This window comes from Emydura macquarii, unplaced genomic scaffold (genome assembly GCF_026122565.2).
Source record: "Emydura macquarii macquarii isolate MOO-44397 ecotype Brisbane River unplaced genomic scaffold, CSIRO-AGI_Emac_v2 contig_3343, whole genome shotgun sequence".
Classification (NCBI taxonomy): domain Eukaryota; kingdom Metazoa; phylum Chordata; order Testudines; family Chelidae; genus Emydura; species Emydura macquarii.
The window spans coordinates 7,561,323-7,580,336 of NW_027133480.1; the positions used below are offsets into that span (position 1 = coordinate 7,561,323).

General features: G+C 41.2%; 1 protein-coding gene across 2 annotated transcripts in view; it reads left to right on the top strand.

Moving 5' to 3' along the window:
• The window catches only part of PWWP2B (PWWP domain containing 2B), a 41,324-nt gene extending 23,545 nt beyond the window's left edge, over nt 1–17,779 (top strand). For both annotated transcript variants that reach the window (XM_067533469.1, XM_067533470.1), the window contains exon 4: nt 16,216–17,779. The gene's annotated coding sequence lies outside the window, so the exon portion shown is untranslated. The remainder of the gene's footprint in view (nt 1–16,215) is intronic.
• Nucleotides 17,780–19,014: the final 1,235 nt, after the last annotated feature.

Genomic DNA, 19,014 nt, shown 5'->3' on the forward strand with positions numbered 1-19,014 from the left:
TGAAAAGTATACATTTTGGTGCAAAACTTGTGTGAAAAATGCATCCTGTTTGAGCGATTCTGACATGCTGACCACATGTTTGGGAAATATTTACTGAGATCAGAGGAGAGTTATCCTATGCTGCAAGCTTTAGCAGTGCAGGCTAGCATTGGGACTGATCTAGAGGCAAATAGAGATGCATGTTTTGTTGCAGTGTCTGAGGCAATGTGTGCTGAACTCTGGTCCACACCTATGAACGGTTTTCTTAAGCATAAAGAAATAGCCTACTACTAATGCACTCTTTGCTCTGTGCTTGCTTTTATGATTAACATAGAGAATTTAGGCTGGAAGTTGTAAAAATCTGAAACTCCCCAAGCAGAATGGCTTCTTTCTGTACCCCTCCCTAATGCCACATACCCCATGAGCTTTCTATAGCTTTCACATCATAAATGGGTTTGTTAGCATATCTGGCTCTGTTTTTAAATGTTATCTGCCAAAATGTACATTGAAACCTGTGCATAGTATAGCTTATATTAGGCAAATTTCTATGGTCAAAGACTGCCCAAAAGCATTGGGTGAGGTTCTTTGTGCTTCTTATAGGTTCAGTATGGCTTCTCGAGGGGAAGAGCAGCTAAAGTGGCTTCAAGGTACCTTGGCACTTGTATGATTCTGGCATCTGGAAAGGTCCTCGCTGTAAAGTAGACAACCCTGGGGGCCTGGCTAAATTACAGCAGACTTCTGGGGTTGCTTTATATCAGTGTTGCTCAACGACCAGTCCATGAACTGCCGCCGGTCCTATAGATCTCCCTGACACAGTTTATGAAGGCAGCAAGCCGGTACTTGGTATCGAAAAGGTTGAGAAACACTGCTTTATATGTTTGCTTGTATCCTAAAGCCTTTTGGGGGAGTAAAACTCTTTCACATACAGTACCTCAAAATGTCTGCATTCAGAGGCTTTATAGTACTGATGTTCCTTTGGCATTTCACTCCAAGAAATGCTAGCTCTTTTCTTTGAGCTTATTCTCTCCTGTATCTCTTTCTACTACTAATATTTTTTATGGCTATGATGCCACTAAACTTTAAAACCCACTGTGGCACTTTGGTAAGTTTTATTTTAAACTCTATTGCTATTAGCTTAATATAACCTTTAAATATACAAAGTATAGTCTTGCTATGTATAGCAAAATTGAACCACATTACATATTGACTCCATGTAGTACATTCTAATGTAAAACTGGGAAGACGGGGTTACAATTTCACTTTCAAAAGAGGTTTTCCAGCTTGGTGTATATAAGTAGCTAACTATTTATCTGTATTCCTGGTAGAATAAGAGCGAGGGCTAGAAGGCGGACAGTCAAAGGGCCAACCTGATGGAAGCACCCTTTTGTGGCACACGTGTCTTAGATCCCCTCTTTCAGACCAGAGAGTCCAAAGCATCTTCCCAAGATATTTATTATTGTGGAGTTCATTTATTGCCAGAATCTTGTGTGCATAAATCATAAAACAAGTCCCAATACCATAGTCCAGAATTCCTCCAGCATAGCCCAAACAGCACATGCAACATACCCCAGTGTCCCTCATCGCACCTGGCTCTCCCATGCAGTCCTCTCAAGCCCTTGTACCAAGGTAACCACCCCAGCCCTTCCAACTTGAGTGTGAGCCTGGTCTTCCCCGGGGAAACCCCTGCAGCCTATCTGCTGGGAGCAGCCTTTCAGGGGAGCATCCCTTCCTCCCCTTGGGCCTCTCACAGTTCCTCTGGGTCCAGCTCTCTGGCCCTGGAAATGTCATCAGGTAAGATCCTCTGCAGCTAGTCTGCCTTCAACTCCCTCTGCTGCTGCTGCTCTGGACTTCAGCCCTGGCTCTTTGGCTTGGGGATGCCAGCCAACAATTCCCTCTTGCTGCTCTCCTGCCTTCTCCCTGCTTCCAAATATAGTTTCCTAGCCAGTTTTTCCTTCCGATTCTCCCTGACCTTTTATAGTCTCCAGGTGCTGCCCAACCATCTTAATGGGCCAACTGGTAGCACCTGTTCTGGGACAGGGGCCTACTTCATTTACTGGGCCCTGCCATCCTGTGATAGGGACATATACAACTCTGTTGTGTGACTAGAGATTATGGTGGTGGTAAGGATAACTATGTAGTTGAGATTGTAAAAACACTTACTGTTTTCATGTGAAATGACTTTCTGAAACATTCACCTTCTGGGCTGAAACTTTCCTGCTTAGTCTCTGACCAACTCAAAACAGCTGATCTGAAACATCAAATTTCATATGTAAACAGTTTAGTCAGCATATTTATGTAGCTACATTTGAGGCAGGGGAGAGCCTTAAAATACATTACAAATGTCTGAGATTGCAGGGCTGCCCATGTGCTGGGGGTCCCTGACTGCAATCTACAGAGCCGGATAGTTGCAGGGTGCTAGTTGGCTCTCCTGTTTCCAGCTGAGAGAAACCAGTGCAGATGGATAGGACATGGCCTCTGTAATTGCAGAGAAAGAGATGGTCCTGTCAATGGGCCGCCTGTCCTCCTAACTTGTGGAAAAGGTTTGAGCCCCTGTTGTAGAATATTCAAGTGGGCTGCATGCTCCAAATGCTCAGGGGGGCACTCTTAGCAAACCAGAGCTATCTGCTTACAAGAATTTACAAGTTCAGCTGCTGAGGGAGATTATAAAACTGAAAGGCTTAAGGATGCTCCTTGGGCATGCAGCAGGCTGTTTTAACTCCAGACTAAGCAGATTATGGCATCATTTGAAGTTGATGGTCTTACAAAACTACAGAGAAAAGAGCTGGTAAAGTCCTGCCAGCAAATCTTGTCAATTAGAGGCCAGCTAGCTGTGTAGGGACTAGTTTGTACTTTGGGAGTGTTAGCCAATTCAGCCTGGATGAGGCTGCTGACAAGGTCTTCTGGAGAAGCTGGCAGGATGTTGGCATGCTGAGCAAGCCAATGAGTGCAGAGTAGGAGTTAACTGTACAGTTGGCCAGTGCAGTTTGTAAGATGAGCCAGCAGACGAGCTCGACCCGTAAGAATGTGTTTAATTCTGCAGGATCCAAACTCTCTACAGCTCTTCTGTTGAGTTTTGTTACTCTGCTGGAGCTGAATGGCAATCAAATGTTGCTGCAGGGAGTGAGGGGAAAATGTATCCATTCTGCAGATAGCAGAGTTTTTGTTTAATGAGGATTCTGGTGATCAGTTTGTGGCTGCAGTTAAAGGAATTTACAAATTCAGTTGGCAGAGTTTGCAACAGTTGTAAACTGCACAAGTCACATTTCTACAGACTTTCCTTTAGTCACTTGCATTGCAATCCAAATACAATGATTTAGATGGAGAGAGGAAAAACTTCATTGAATTGAGTTCTGTTTTCACTTGTGTAACAATTGCAGCAAGTGAAGTGAGCTGGATTATAGGATCCCAGGGACAGGAATTGCTGTAGAACTGTGTTTTGAGATGGGACTGTTGAGTGGCCTTAGGGAACGAGAGATGAGGCCAGTTGAGAAGGAATCCTGTTATCTGTGGATGCCCTCCAGTAAGGGTCAAAGTCTCATTTTTATCCCTCTTACTTGCCAGGTGTCTGCTTTAAATATTGTACTGAAATTGTCAAGTCACACCTCAAAGTGAATGTCATACAAGTAAACAATATAAATGGTTTGGATTTTTTTTAAACTCCAGAACCACCCCTGTGGCTACATTGCTTGCTACCCATTGGGGAAGGAGAGAAGAGATTTGGATATGTGGTAGTAAGAATAGAAATTCTTTAGTTTGCAGTTTTTTCTGCTGGCATGAATTGGAACAGAATGATTTAAAGATGGTTTAATTAGGCAATGGGTGTTTGCAAGCCTCCTAATCCCCTTCTTTGTCTTTTCTACACAAGTACCTGTAACTGACATTGTGACAGGATTACTAATATTGCTGAGGGACAATGCCTGCCTGCATAAATCATTTAAAACCAGAGCGACTTGATCGGGTGTCTGTTTTTGTTTGTGTAAAGAGTAAACAAACAAAGCTAGCCTGGAAAGTAGGTTAGAATGTGCCATTCATTTATAGTTCCACCTTTTGTGTGTGCCTTCATCTTGCACCTTTCAATTTTACATGTGTTTGTGTGCGTATGAACTTTTCCTAAGAATCTATTGTTGGATAAACTAGTTCTGTGGGTCTTAATTATGTATCCTCATTCTTGGTGCTTGAATATACATTTCCCATACTCCAGTTGTAAGACTTAGCTGAAGCTCCTCTCTGACTCACCAGCAATCATTTTTGGAGAATTTGTTTGTTTGCACAAAATGAAACGAAACAAAAATAACTTATAACCAATGGAAATTGACTTCCAGAGTCTGCAGAGGGTTTAGCTGGCAGCAGTATGGAATTCTGCTTTGACCTCAGTGAAACTTCAAAGAATGGTCACTTTCATGCTGCTGCTGGACTCTCCTGTGGTGAGGGGTGAAGCTCCTCAGGCCATAAGATACTAGTTCTGAATAGTAGTGTCCTAGGGTTGCCATCTTGGTGTGCCCCGTCCCGAGGTGGGGTGTGCTCAGCAGGCACCCCACCCTTCTCAGGACTCCTCAAGAATACTTCTCCAACAGAGTGGAATATTCAGTGGGTTAAGTTATTAAGGTGGACCCCTCAAATAACAACATAAACCATAACTCAAGGGATTCGGGCTCTACCACCTTCTGTGACTCCAGGCTTTTTATCACCCTCAATTGTCCCCTTCAGACTGAGGGGCTCTCAGGCTTCCCCCTGGAGTCTTCTATTAGAGTTCCAAAGCTCAAGCCAAGCAAGGACAAAAAAAAAAATCCACCTGCCCTGGGCTTTTTTAAAGGTCTTGTATCCCTCCTGGGTCTTTCCTGGCACCCTGTGGCCATAGGAGTGCTCCTTGGGCCTTCCCCTTGTTCCGGAGTCTCCTCCTCTGCTACCTTGGCTTCTGGCCTGTCTCCCTGGTCCCAGGGAACAGACCGTGAGAGCCACATGTCTGTGCTCTTTGCCCCTCTTCTAGCTGATTCTTTGGCCTAACTCACTCAGCCCCTGCCCGTAGGGCCCAGGTGCCTCTTTGTACCCCGACTGGAGATCAGTTGTCTAGTCACAGGTGTACTGGCTTCTTCCTTGTTAAAGGACCAGTGTTACCCTATGACATGCAGGCTTGTGGTAAGGGAAAACTCTTCAAGCTATGGATTAGATAACAAACACTGCAAGGTACTGAAGTCCCCCATGTAGTTTCTTAGTCAGGTATGATATGTGGCCTATGTAAGTCAACGTGAGTCATCTTCACTAGGGCAAAAGGGTAATACATTCTCTCTGGCAATTTAGCTCTGAGCCTTTCCAGCACGGATGCTGACAGCTGCCTTGAATTAGTCTGGTAATTGTCTAGGTCACTGGTTACTCATGTATTTTTCCAGAATGGGGGAGCAATATCTTTTTACTGAACTTTTCAAGAAGTTCATTAATATCCTGAAGGAATGGACACTTCCAAGTGGTTTAATAGTTCCCTTAGTGTGTGTTGGATTATGCTAAATGCTGCCTAAACTTATGAGAGCAAAAGTCTATTTCCTATTCCAGTTGAGGGGAATGAAGTGTAGTGATGTTAAGTTAGGTTAGCTTACTCACTACTTAATTACATCTACGTACTTGGCCTATTTACTATGCCCAGGTCGAAGGCACAGAAGAGGTGCTAGCATATACTGGGATGCACACTTGGGGGTCTGTGAAGCCTGAATTATTAAGTGAACCTTTTTCAAAGAATTTAAAAAAACAAAACCTGGAAACTATTTGGTTTTATAAATACCTATTAGAGATGATGAGAGTTAATACTTAGAAAGGCATGTCTACCAGCCCTTCCAAGTGGGCAGCATATTTGCTGCTCTGGGATTTGGAGCCAGTTCCAAAATCCTGTTTATAGCTAGTAGGGCTGCTAGGGCAATGCAAAAAATGCATGATGCTTCCATTCTCTGATTAGATCTTTCTCTAGGCACTTCTCTTAGATTATTTGCTCTTGAGAACTTTTCCTTTGACAGGGATTTTCCCTGTCTTTCTCCCTCCTCCCCAATCCCTTTATTTCTGCTTGAGAAGCCGAGAGACTAGAAAAACTTGTTGCTCAAAGGGGAGCGGGAAAGAGAAACTCTACATTTGAGCTCTGCCTTGAGGGAAAACTTCAGACTCTCTTCTGGTCTCTAGATGAGCTGGATAGTCTTTTGATTTCAGGTGGAACTTGCAAGCAATGGTTGGTTGCGTGGTTTCATTTCATCCCAGTCAGAGCTGTAAGAAGTAAGCATTGAATATGCCTCTGAGCTTTCTGCTGGGGCCTCCTTCCTCCCTCTTACCAGGAGGATTGAGATCTGGAGTAAATGAATTTGGCAAGGCTAAATGCGAGTTTAATCAGTAGCTGTTTATCTGCTGGATGATGGATGGAAAATATCCCTCTGAAGTGAACTACTAGGGGAAAGGGGAAGACATAACATTGCCTTCAATTTTTAAAACTTCCAACAAACCAAGTGATCCCTCTGGTATTCATGCCATTTTGAATGAGGAAGATGTGAGAGCAAGTGTGAGAGAGAGAGAGAAGAAACCACCCAGTAACTCTTAACTGGTTCCAGTGGTGAGTATGAACTCCGGCACCCTCTTTAGTAGTGTTAATCTGGGAAGCATCTTCAGCCTGTTCTCCAGGAGAGGGAGAATCTTAAGATTTCAGTTCTGAGGTTTCAGAATGAATCTTAAGAATAAAATATTCTCCATTGACTATTTCACACTGGTTTTTAAAACAATTAAGGTTCTGGGGCTCCAGCCAGAGTAGGAATAAATCAAGAATATCTCTAGGAAATATCTTCATTCTGGGCCCAGAGAGATGAATCCTTTTGATCTGTGCTCGAAGTGATGTACTGTAACTATTGCCTTCTCTAACAACAAAGTGGAGACTAAATAGCTAGTATATGAAATTCTGTAGGCTTCAGTGGGAGGGGAAATACCCCATGATCTAGAAGGATTAAAGAGGGATTCAGCAGTAACTGTGTTGACTATAGACCTCAATTCTTCTTCTTTTATACAACTGGTGTAGAGCAGCAATTTCACCTGAAGTTGATCAAGCCAGATGGCTACATCAGGAGTGACACAATTTATTGCAGTGATGCCTCTTTCATATTTGAAAATTTGGCAGTAGGTGATATGTTTGATGGTCTGTCATGGGTAGCCACACTTGGTTGCTGGGGAGTCCTTAATTTTCCCTTTGTGCATTAAATGTCTGTATCTACCATAGTTGGTTGGGATTTGGTTCAGAGTCGATTAAGATATTAATAGGCGCTTGAACTTAGGAACCGTCTGTGTGGGATTTGGCACAAGGGGCTTTATTTTTTAAATCTTGTTTAGCCCAATCTGCTTTCCAAGCCGCCTCCTGATCATAGCCTGATTGCATGAGGCAAAGCGAATATTCCTAGAAAGGCTTGTGGGACTTCAACGCCTCCCCATTCCCACGCGTTTTGAGGTCTTCGTGGATAGGAAGACCTCTGTTTTCCTGGATTTGTGGAGTGTTGCAGCAGTTTGACATATCAGTGGAGGAGTGATGTTAGACCAAACAGGTAGCCATGGTGTTGGAGTCAACTTAAGGGTTCCAGGTGATGCACAGCATCTCTATATTGAGCTGAGTGCAAACAAGTCGCGTGTGGCTGTCTTTGCTCCATACCGGTGCACAATATTCAGCTACCAAATATACAAGTTTCATTGCAGATGTTCGCAACACTAATGCTGGTGCACCCCAGGTTGTACCTCCTAGTTTCTGAATTATGTTGGTTCTCGTTTTTGTCTTTGCAGCTACCTTCTCAGGGTGGTTATGGAAGGTAAGGGTGCAGTTGACTTTCACTCTGAGGTATGATGGGATGTAATCATGTTGCACTTATTTACCACAGCAATCTACTTTCTGTGTGTTTTTTGGCACTCCTGTTATCAGGGTGAAACGTGCTTAGTATTTTTCCAGGGTTTGGTTTGAGCCTTCATTTCCAAAATTATTGTTCCATAATTTGAAGGTCCTTCATTAGTGCTTTGTCAATGTCATGGAAGTTTGGTGCTTGGGTTGTCATGGCAAGATCATCTACATATCCAAATGTTCATGATTTAGTTGGAGGCATGTCACTTATGTAAATATTAAAAAGGATTGGTGCGAGTACAGAGCCTCGTGGTGGTAGCCCCTTGTTTATGGTATGAGGTGAGCTGGTCTTATTACCCAGGTACACCCGTAGGCATCTATTACACAGCATAATCCACAGCAGGCGAAGTGTGTGTTAGCAAGGTATAATTTTTGCGAGTTTCAGCATCAGGCCCTTAATCAATATAGTGTCACAAGCACATGACTGGTCGTCAAATACTGCGCCAGTTTTCAGTTTTTTTCTGACAGCCAGCGTCAATGTAAGTTGTGAGTGCCAGAACTTAGTCACAACAGCTATGTTTTGGCCGGTAGCCTGCCTGTTCGACAGGGATAGTTGGTTCAGTAAAAGGACATGTTCTTTTGAGGATGCTATGTTCAAGAAGTTTATAGGTTGTGCATAATAGAGAAATCTCCTATAGCTTCCCGCTTCATCGGTGGGCTTCCCAGGCTTTGGAATGGCAAATGTCATTGCCTCAAGCCATATTTCATAGTTGTGCTGTCCTTAAGGTAGCAGAGTACATTGCTAGCCAGTAGAGTCAGAAGTCCCTCTAAAAGGAGTACTCCCCCCTTTCTCTCTGCCCATAATGGAATAGTTATGTGGCTAGAACTTTGAGGAGAAATGTTGAGTCGGGGCCTCCACAGGCATAAGACCTGTCTACATGAGTGAAAATATCAAACTTCCCATGGTTGCCAGTGCCTGTTCAGCTCCACTACTGTTGGCCGTAGTGGAAGCTCTAGTGTAGACTGATCTGGCTGCTGTCACTCCTCCCCAAACAGTGTGTTCTCCAGCCATGCTGGAAATGGGCCTTACTGGTAGTATTTGAAATGCTGGCAACAGCCTGCAGGCTGCCTATATTAGGGTTTCCAGTGTTGCTAAAGCCACTGGACTTGAATCAGTGTTGGCAAAAGTAGGAATCTTTTTGTAAAATTTCCCTAGTGTAGACAAAACAATGTTGTCAGATGGTGGCTCAGCATAAAGAGAAGAGCCACTTGAATAGAGGGGAATAAATCAAAGAGGCCTATGAAAATGCCCTATTCCCAGGACCTTGTCTTCCTCTCCATCACATTTATGCAACTGGTCTTGTGATCACCTCAGCTGCTCCTACCTGCTGCCTCTGCTTTCTCCACAGGACCTGATCACTAACTCTCTAGGGCACCTTGATTCAGAAGCTTCCATATATCAATGCAGCCAAGACCAGTGGTAGGTTTGGGAAGGGAAGTTTCTCTCCCTCATGCTAACCTGCTTGAATGAAGAATCCATCTCTTGGGGCTTTATAATAGGTTCGGCACCCGCCTCTCATGAGCACCCCCTTGTGGTCAGGTGTGAGCCTGCTATTTCTCAGCTCTTGGAAGAGGGTGGCACCCACCTTTCTTGAGTGCTCTCCCTTCCCCTGGCCAATGGTTTCTTCGGTCTTTACCACCTCCCAAGACTTCCTTTTGGGTTGTTTATAGAGGGCCGTGCCTCCTAACAGGGCATATCAGCGTACCCTTCATTGATGTGTCCTTTTGGCAGTCCTCCCTGGGCTCGGTCTCTAACCAAACCAACAGAGCCCTTCATGGTACTCTTGCTTGGTCTGGTTGGGCTCTGGGCTCAGTCGTATGGCCCTGGAGCCAGCCAGAAGCTGCTCCTTTGCTCCCCTGCTCTTTGTCAGCCTTCCCTGGGCTCAGTCTTGCCTGCACTGAGCTGTCCATAGTCCTTCTGTTCTGCCAGGAGCCCAGTCTTCCCTCTTCCAGCTCCAGGCAGCAATTGACTGCTCTGCCTCTGCTGCTCCCTTTTATATGGCCCTTGTGGCCCCTGATTGGCCATTCCAGCAGCCTCTCTGATAGGCTGTTTTCCCCTGCAGCCACTCTAGGCCACCTGGAGGACTTCCCTGGGGTCTCCAGAAGGGGGCCTCTGGACTTAATTCACTCAGTCACTGGCTACTTTTGTCTGCCTCACGCTCAATCTACTCATTAATATGTCTCAGCTAGCAATACTTCTGCCACTATTCTCAATAGTGGTTTGGGTTCTGATATGTGGCAAGCCATCAGGGCTAGTAATGAAGAACTAGCATTCAGTTACTTTACGCATGGACATATATGGTGAGACAATCTCTCACTTAAAAACATGCTCGGTCCTTCCTCTTTCTCCCCATCTGCTCTCCCTTGCAAAAAAGAAAAAAGTTGATGTACACATGTAGAGTGTATATTCCTAGCTCACAGGTGGTGTTTACAGATTATTTTATTCTTTGTCAGATCTCTAAGGGGATGACTTCCCAGTTATACCCCTGAGTGAAGTGTGTTGTGACAAAGCAGCTCCTTGGCAAAGCATCCCCTGTTCTTTCAAACAGCTCTCACATCAGACCTGACAAACTCTACACTAAACACAAGTCTTACCGGATATCTGTGCATAAAGGGTAACATGTAAGGTATCTACAGAAACTTCACAACTTATCAAGAGTCATAATCATTGATGTACATATGGGTAATATTTAAGAAATAATGTATTTATATTGAAAGTATGCTTGATGGACTTTGAATAAAAGTTAGCCACCCCAGAGTAATAAGTCTTGGTGATGGCCCATTCAGGCAGAGGGAGTTGTCATCCCTCCCCTGGTTGGCCAGTGATACAATGCAAGGAACAATTGTTTAGCCTTGCTCCAAGACTACCAATTAAAATCATCAGAGACAACTTCAACAGTTGAAACCACTTGGAGGTAAAAAAGGGACATTATAATAATTGCCCTGTTTGTGAATGAAGACAAAAGTCCAATTAAGTAGATGAGAAGGAGAAGAAAGACCCTTGGCACTCTTTCACTGAGGGGACATTTTGGGGAGTGGGGATGTTTTCATGAAAAATTGGATTCTTGTTCCTGTGAAGCCAGCCAACTCTGCAACAGACTAAACTTGGGGGGGGGGGGGGACCTACTTTATTAGATTGGAGAAGAAACTAGTAAGTGTAGAGCCAGGTTTGTGTGTTATGATTTTGTTTTGTATTGTAACCATTTGTTTCCACTACCCTTTTGTTTCTAGTTACCACTCCATTCTGTCTTACATAAACCTACTTTTTTTTTATTTAGATATGCTCATGCGTGCTATGATTTTAGTAATTTTGTCTTAAATCACTGCTCCTGTAAACTGAGGTACACTTCCTTTTTTTGAGGGCAGAGGATCTGAGATTAGTGGGAGTAGCCGGTGTCAGGGTGCTGGATATCACAGGGGAATGATTGAATAGGGCTCGGGGGACCTGTTAACCTGTAAAACAAAGACAGGGCTAGCATAGTCAAGGGGAGAGTGTTTGAGTTAACAGACTGGTGGTGGTAGGAAGTTTACACCCTGTCGTGAGTAAAACTACCTATCATTAGAGGCAGTGAGTAACAGAGCCTCTCAGTCCTGGGTGCCTCAACAACCATCACATGAACCTCTTGTTGTAATGAGACCAGATCCTGTGATTGGATCCATGCAAGCAGCCTCTCTACTCATGCAGATCTGATTATTGGAATGAGGTTTGTCTGTGCAAGGACTAACTTGTGAGGAGTACTCATTTTAGGTTTGAATAGAACAGCCTTTATAACCCCGTGTTTCCAACTCTTGTGATTTTTGTTATCTGTCTCAAAGCCGCAGTTCCTAAACTCAGGTGACTAGGGAAGGGTCTCTGCTTCCATTTATTTAAAAAGTGAAATCTAGATTGTGGAGAAAATCTTGTAAATATGAACAGTGTGTACCCCGAAGGCTAAAAACCCAGTGAACGTCGAAAGAATCCAATGAGGTTTTTAAAAAAAAAAAAAAAAAAAAAAAAAAAAAAATTTAAGCAAATCTAATTTTATTTGAGGATTGAAGAATGAGTTTGAGTGCTTGGAGTTGGCACTACTGATCTCTACTCTGATGGTGACCCATGATGTCTAAGGTAGCATTAAACATTGTTAATTTATTGCTACTTTGTGTTTGGTCGAAATCTGAAACATCTTTACTCTTGTACTTAGTGCTTTCTATTATCCGGCTTTATAAACTATTGATATCTCCTAATCCATGCCTGATGAATAAAAGGAGGATAAGAGTGAGCCACAACCTCTTGACCAGTATTTTTGACCCACATTAGTGATTTTAGGTGCACCCACTAAGTTATCAAAGGGGCCTGATTTTTCAGAAAGTAATGAACCACCTGTCTTCTGAAAAAGCATATCTTAAGTTGTCTTTAGTGATTTTGAGTGCCCAACTTGTCACCTCAAAAAAAATCTTGGCCTTTAAATAGTCATGCTAGTTTTAACTTTCGGATTCCATCCAGCTATGTGGTATTTGATATTTCTTTGTGAAATAGAATTAGTGTGGGGAACGTTGGCTTTTCTTAAGGCATCAAAGTAATCTAGTCTGTTACAAAGCCAAATAACTTTGGAGAACATGACGCTGATGCAATTTGACTTTTTCCCTGGGGAGAAATGTCTTAAGCAGGTTTAATAACACAGCAGCATAATATCCACCACCCAGATTCAAAGCAGGACTAGACTTATCAGAAGACAAAAGTTGCATATCTAAATCTTGGGCGTGTGTTACTTTCATTAAGGGGACTTACATAATTGCGGCAGATACAAAACGGCTAGTCGTATACAACACGCCTGCTACAGGATTCACCAGCTGCATTAAGTGGGGCCATTTTTCATCCTTCCTCTTCCTCTGCCATCTGGATTGTTCCAAACATCTCTAACTGGAGCCCTAGCCGCTAGACCATGCTGTTAACTTGAAACAATAAATCCATGATATGTAAATTATTGGGGGCTTAGCAATGTCCAGAATATCAAGTATCTCTTTAAATTGTAGCGTCATTTTGAGGTGTTGTACAGTACTAGACATCAGAAGCTTAAGGGTAACCAGGTGAGCCTCTCTTCATTCGTCTGATAAATATTCCTTTACTAGTCAAATGAACTGCATTGGAAAACTGCTGAATCTATCTAGTAGTGCATTTAAAATAGCCATTTGTGCTCTCCTATTTTTAAGAAGCTTCATCTTTCTGTTTGAGTTATGAGCTCCAATATTCAAGATAATTAAGCTGCTGGTTTGTAGTGGCACTGGAACTGTAGGTTGATGTGAACAGAAGTTATAAGAATTCACCATTTAGGGACACAGTGTTTATCAAAGCTATTCAAAAAGCCAACTTGCATTTGTGCCAGTCCTAGCAAATTTCTGTTGAGAGGATATCTTCTGATCTTAGTCTTCAAGCAATTTCACTAAAGAACACATAGGGCAGGCTGAGTTCTGCACCCTTTCAGTGGAAAGAAAAGGTTGGGGGGAGAGGGGGATGGTGGCTGTCATAGTTTTGTTAGAGGATTTAATTCTATCTGGGTTTTTGCGGGTTTTGTTAGTAATACTTCAAACATTCAGACCAAAAATTGTCAGTCTCTGAGTGCTTAATATTTCCTCACATACCACAAAATAACTAAGTTTCTTTAGGAATTTAGTTTGGGAATGTCAAGTTTGCAGAGTTGTTTCTTTAAGGCAAACAGTAAATGTTGCATGTATCAATAGGAAGTATGAATATTTGGTTATGTTGGGTGGAATTTTCCTAAATGATGTAGGCACTTTTCAAAATTCCACCTGTTGTGTTTGATGTTTCATATGGTGCACATCATACATTGCAGGTAACTTCCAGGCCCCGATGTGCTTGATAAAATAATTGTTTTCAATCAGTTTGTTTTGGGGGTTTTGAGGCTCTTCTGTGAAGTAGCTGAGTTTTGAAAGTGCACATGAAATTTCTGAATACAGACTTTGCTGAAATATAAATGTGCTTTAGCATAGAAGTTTCATAGGGATGTCAAAGGAAGTTATTTTAAAAACAAAAGTCCTGTCACTAATAAGATTCAGAATTATTAAAATTCTGAAATTCTAGCTTTTTTAAATCATGTTTAAGTTTTTTTTGTGTTGCTTTTCTGTCACCTTGGACAACAAGGGTAGGCAAGTCAGTTTCACTTTTAGCTTCTCCTGATAACAAGGCTTTGGTGCATTTTTAGCAGTTCAGGGAAATGTGATAATGATTTTTAAAATGTCAGTTAAAACATGGTATAGTGGATTTTTCTTCTCATAATTCAACTGGTAGACTTCAACTCTGAGGGCTTTTTAAAAAAATCTTTGACCCTTAGCCATAGCATTACATCTGTTTCTATTATTCATCAGAAAGGAAAATTTGAGACCTTAAAATCCTGAGCTCCTGACTCAGTCTACTGAAAGTATTAGTTTCTGTGAGTTAGGATTGATAATGAATTTTTAGTGCTAGGCCCTGATTGAATTGCTTCTGAAGTCCATGTATGGTGACCTCAATGTTCTGAGCAACTCTTCTGTCAACAGTATGTCCTGACTGCATTGCTCTGTCACTTTTCTTAACCAGTTTTACTCCAGTCAGTCTTCAAGATAAATGGAAGGGTGTGTGTTAAATAGATATGCAAGTGTTTAAGGTCACTTGATAATGCCAAGATATTGCAGCACAATTTCAGTACGTTTTGCACAGCAGGATTAACTAACAAGAATGGCAGGCATAAGTTGCAAGGACTTCCAGTAAAATCTTAACCTTTATTAAATGTTGCCTCTTCCTTTAAACAAAGTCTCCCCACTGATATGGCCTTTTGCCCAAGACTACTGCAAGCCAGATTCCACAATCCTACTTTCTGTCTAATAGTCTTAGCGCATGATGTTCATGTCCGAGTGGAGGATGCAGCATTTTGAATCTTGTGACTTCATTACATACCAGTAGCTGAAAGTCCATGCTGTTGCATAAGTGTGGCAGTTAAGCCAAATAATCGAACATCCGTGCAGTCTTCCTCATACAACCAATCAAACTAGTGCCTGCAAATTCACCCATGAGTAAGGGTGATGATTGGTTATTACCTCTGTGGTGATGGTCAAGGACTCATGTCATGACATAGATGCATGCTTTGCTGTCACAAGTGTAATTTGTAAAGTCAAAATGGCTAAAAACTTAAAAATTGGATGATAACAGGCTGTGAATCGCAGTGATGGTTGAACCGGGTGATATTCTGAACAAAAAAAGCTCTCAATCATGCTTGTAGTTGTTTCTATCACTTCACACTGACTCCACAAACATTTTAGGTTTCAGAGCAACACAGAGTACCAGTCCTGGAATCTTTTTATATAGATTTGACAGCTTCTCTTTAAATGCATATCTGGTGTTCCAATTATAGTCTTTGAGGTAACCGGAGAGAGCTTCTCTCTCACTCTAATTTTAAAAGTCCCATAAAATGGGGGTACATGTCACAACTATTAGAGATTGGTATAGTTGGGTATGAATAACTTCCTCTGCTTAGAGATGTGGATTAGACTATCTGGAGTGTTAACGACCCTCATCGGTGACCTGGAAGAATGGTGTGAGTGGAATACTCTATGCCAGTCTGGCTTGACATCAGTATCTCTCCATCGTCCCAGTTCTCACTGTTTCAACCCTATTTGAAGTTGAAATGAAATGCACTCATTTCTGACCCTTTCATTTCCATTCTGAGCAATGGCTGGAAGGAAACTTCTCTTGCCTTTTTGTTTATATTAATAATAATAAAAAAAAGACATCTCTACCTGAACACTCCAATGTCAAACATGCATCAAATAATTTAAACAGTTGCAATTCCCTGTTTAAGCTTAAATTAAGAGTTGATGAGGTTCAGTTTCACAAAGAACCTTTTTATCCCCCTATTTTATAAATGTTGTGGAGAGGTACAGGTCACAAGGGAGAAAATGGACTATGTGAATTAATCTAAAAACTCTTGATAGGTCTTTTCCCATACTGAACTCTGGTTAACTTATAATATCGCTACACTGAAAAGTGAATTGTTTTAAGATTTAAATACTAAGCTAGCTAGCTATTACATTCTGTTCTTCATCATTAAAATTACACAACTCCATTCTTCAAAAAATATTTCAACAGTATTGTTGTTTACTTCAAACTTTTATTTAGATCTGTTAATTCAGTGAGGCTCTTATAAAATGTAGCTGCTGTGTCTTCAGTTTGCCATGCAAATTTAGGCCACAAGAGATGCAGGCTATATTTAGATGAAGTAAAGAAGTGTAAGCCTCTGACAACTAATATTGGTCAGTTCTGTGCCAGTTGCAATAACCTTTCTCCCTCTTTCACTTTCTTCAAGGTAACAGAAGATAAGAGCACAGCTGTTCTCCTAGAGTTTCATGAAGTCTGTAAACATCCTGACATGCTCCCCGGGAGAATCTTGAGGTTGCCATGCAGATGACAGCAGGATGAGTTTCCTTGTCAGATTGCACTGCTTATCTGTGAAGGGTGACAGGCACCTGGACTGAAGTTAGGAGACTCTTCTGGTGCAAGGCTGACAGGAAAGTTTTAAGGATATCTAACCTAAAACAAGATAATTGACAAGTAAAGCAGTGAACTAGGAGAACAGTAAATACCACAACTTGGAATGTATTTATTACTTAACTAGCTACTCTTGATAAAACCCCAAAAATAATTGCTGCTGCTTATTTTACTTACAGATTTCACACACTTGTTAATTTTAAAGCTACAAAACTTTTACTCTATACTGTATTCTCAAAATGTAATTGGAGCAGGACATGCAATAGAGTGAAATCTGTGTAGTGTCTTAAATACAACGGACTCACTTTTGTGTCAATTAAAACTTGGAAAATGTGCACCGCAATTATGTGGCTATTCTTGCACACACATTAAAGCTTTTCAAATATGTTTACTGCAGAGCAGAGAATCAATTAACACTACAATTCCAAGCATATAAGCAAGCAATCCACTAGTAATTTGGATTGTGATGTATTCAAAATTTACCTGTGCTGCTTTCAGTCATCTCTGACATTACGCCATACATCCTAGATGTATCCTAAATACACTGAGGTGGACTTCAGTCTAATGCAGTTAATTAGTGAACTTAGTCTCGCATTCACACTTTTCCGTTCAACCGTGTAGCTTGTGGCCCATTGAGAATACATGCTGATTGATAGGGAAAGGATTTTTCCACACTTACCATTGCTGATAGTTACTGGTACTCTCTTTTGAAGTGTTGGGGGGAGGGGAATTTAATACATTAAAGAATTAAAGCAAATTTAAAAACAAACTGAATTACAATTAAGTTTGGGAGGTTTTCAGTATCACTTAAAAAAAAAAAAAAAAAAAGCTTGGATCTGATCTTCCTTTTATATAACTTAAAAAAAACCAAAACACCTCTATGGCTCCAGTATCTAGTAACGTATATCTGTGATACTCATTTTAGTATTAGGGAGGAGAGTTCAGAATTGCTTAATACAGTTCATGTGGTTTGCGTGTACTAGAACAAAACTAGGTGTCATTACAACATAAACTATTTTGTGCTTTTTCTGAAATATTAGTCTGAAATACTCTAAAAATATTTTTTCTAAAATACTAGCCCTCTTAGCAAAAATAAAAAATATAGTTAAGTTCTGCTAACCCAGGAATATTAGTGGAAACAGACAAATAAAATCTCGTTTTTTTTCTTGGCTCCCATAGGTTCGTAACAATATGATGTTTTCCATAGCCAATATTAAAGGGGCACAATTTTAAAACATCTTCAAAATGAAATCAGTTTATACATTCACCATAGATGCAGTGAGGAGGATATAATGTCTGCAAATGTAAAAGTTTCATTTTACTTCCATATATGTGGTTACTCTGAATTTCATTTATTCAGACAATGAAAGCCATTTACACTTTTTTGTGGTCCATTTCTAGTTTTAACTGTTTCCATTAACCAAATCACTGTTTTGTAAGAGTGTCAGAGGTTTTTTTTGTTTTTTTAAAAAGTGTTTTAAGCTAAACTTAAATATAATGCCAAGACTCAATTTTCCAAACTGAAATCATTTAGTCATTTCTAGACTCTCAAACACTTCCCATTAACAAATTCTAAATGATAAAAACCAGTGTAGTAAAGAATAATTTAAAGTAGCATTTCCTTAAAAAGAGATGTTTTAATGGATATATAGCTAAGTGCAGATCTTTTTGAAGCTATTTTAGATTACTCTGTGTGTTCCAACTTCCATTTGGTCTGGAATACTAGTACTTGTTTCATGCACAGATAACTACATTAGATGCAAATTTATGGGATTGGCTTTTACACTTTTATGGGATTGGCTAGATCACCTATTAGGAAAGAGGGTAGGGTGTGAAAGAAATCTCGGAGCCTCTTCTTTTTACCTTACCTAAGTGTCTCTGCTTAAAGATTAAAAATGTATTTTATACTCTTAGCAAAAATACATAAATATTCCAAGGAAATTTTCCCCACCAAACAGTTGTAACCATGTGCTATAGAATCTTAATATGCAAACTAAGAGGCGACACTGAAAGGAGACTCTTGCAAGACTAAATTCTGGCTACCCCAAAATGGTGTAAGAGGACAGCTGTGTATGAAGAAAGGAAAGTGTGTTTGCACATTGTATAACTGCATATCAAGGCAGTCATGCTTACCTGTGCATTTAACTTCCCCATCTTGGAGAAGAGGTAGGCTGCTCGGTTGCAGAGCATTCCATGCTGTCTGCTGGCAATGAGATATTTGTGCAGTAGGCCACTCATGCTTCTAGGGTAAGCACCCTTTTCCTCCCCTAGTCCCTTTTTTCTACACAGACTTGTGTGCCTGGAGGCTTTCTAGAGCTGCATTTAAGGCTGGCTGTGTGCTTTGTGTAGTGGTTTTCTACTGTCTGCCCATAGAGTTCCTCTTTATCCTATGGTACTCCAGCCAAAATGTGGTGTAAAGGTTTTGGGCTGTAGCATTACAGCAGTGAATTGTAGGGAAGTTTTCAAATAACTTGTCTGTTCACAAAAACATGTTCAAAGGATACGTCTCTTGCAGTCTGTAATAGCATGTTAAGGGCTGCTTCTACCTGCATTTCTGGAAATGTAAAGGGAGCACTCACTTGCTATGAGTGATGCCGAGAATAGCAGGTGAGTAATT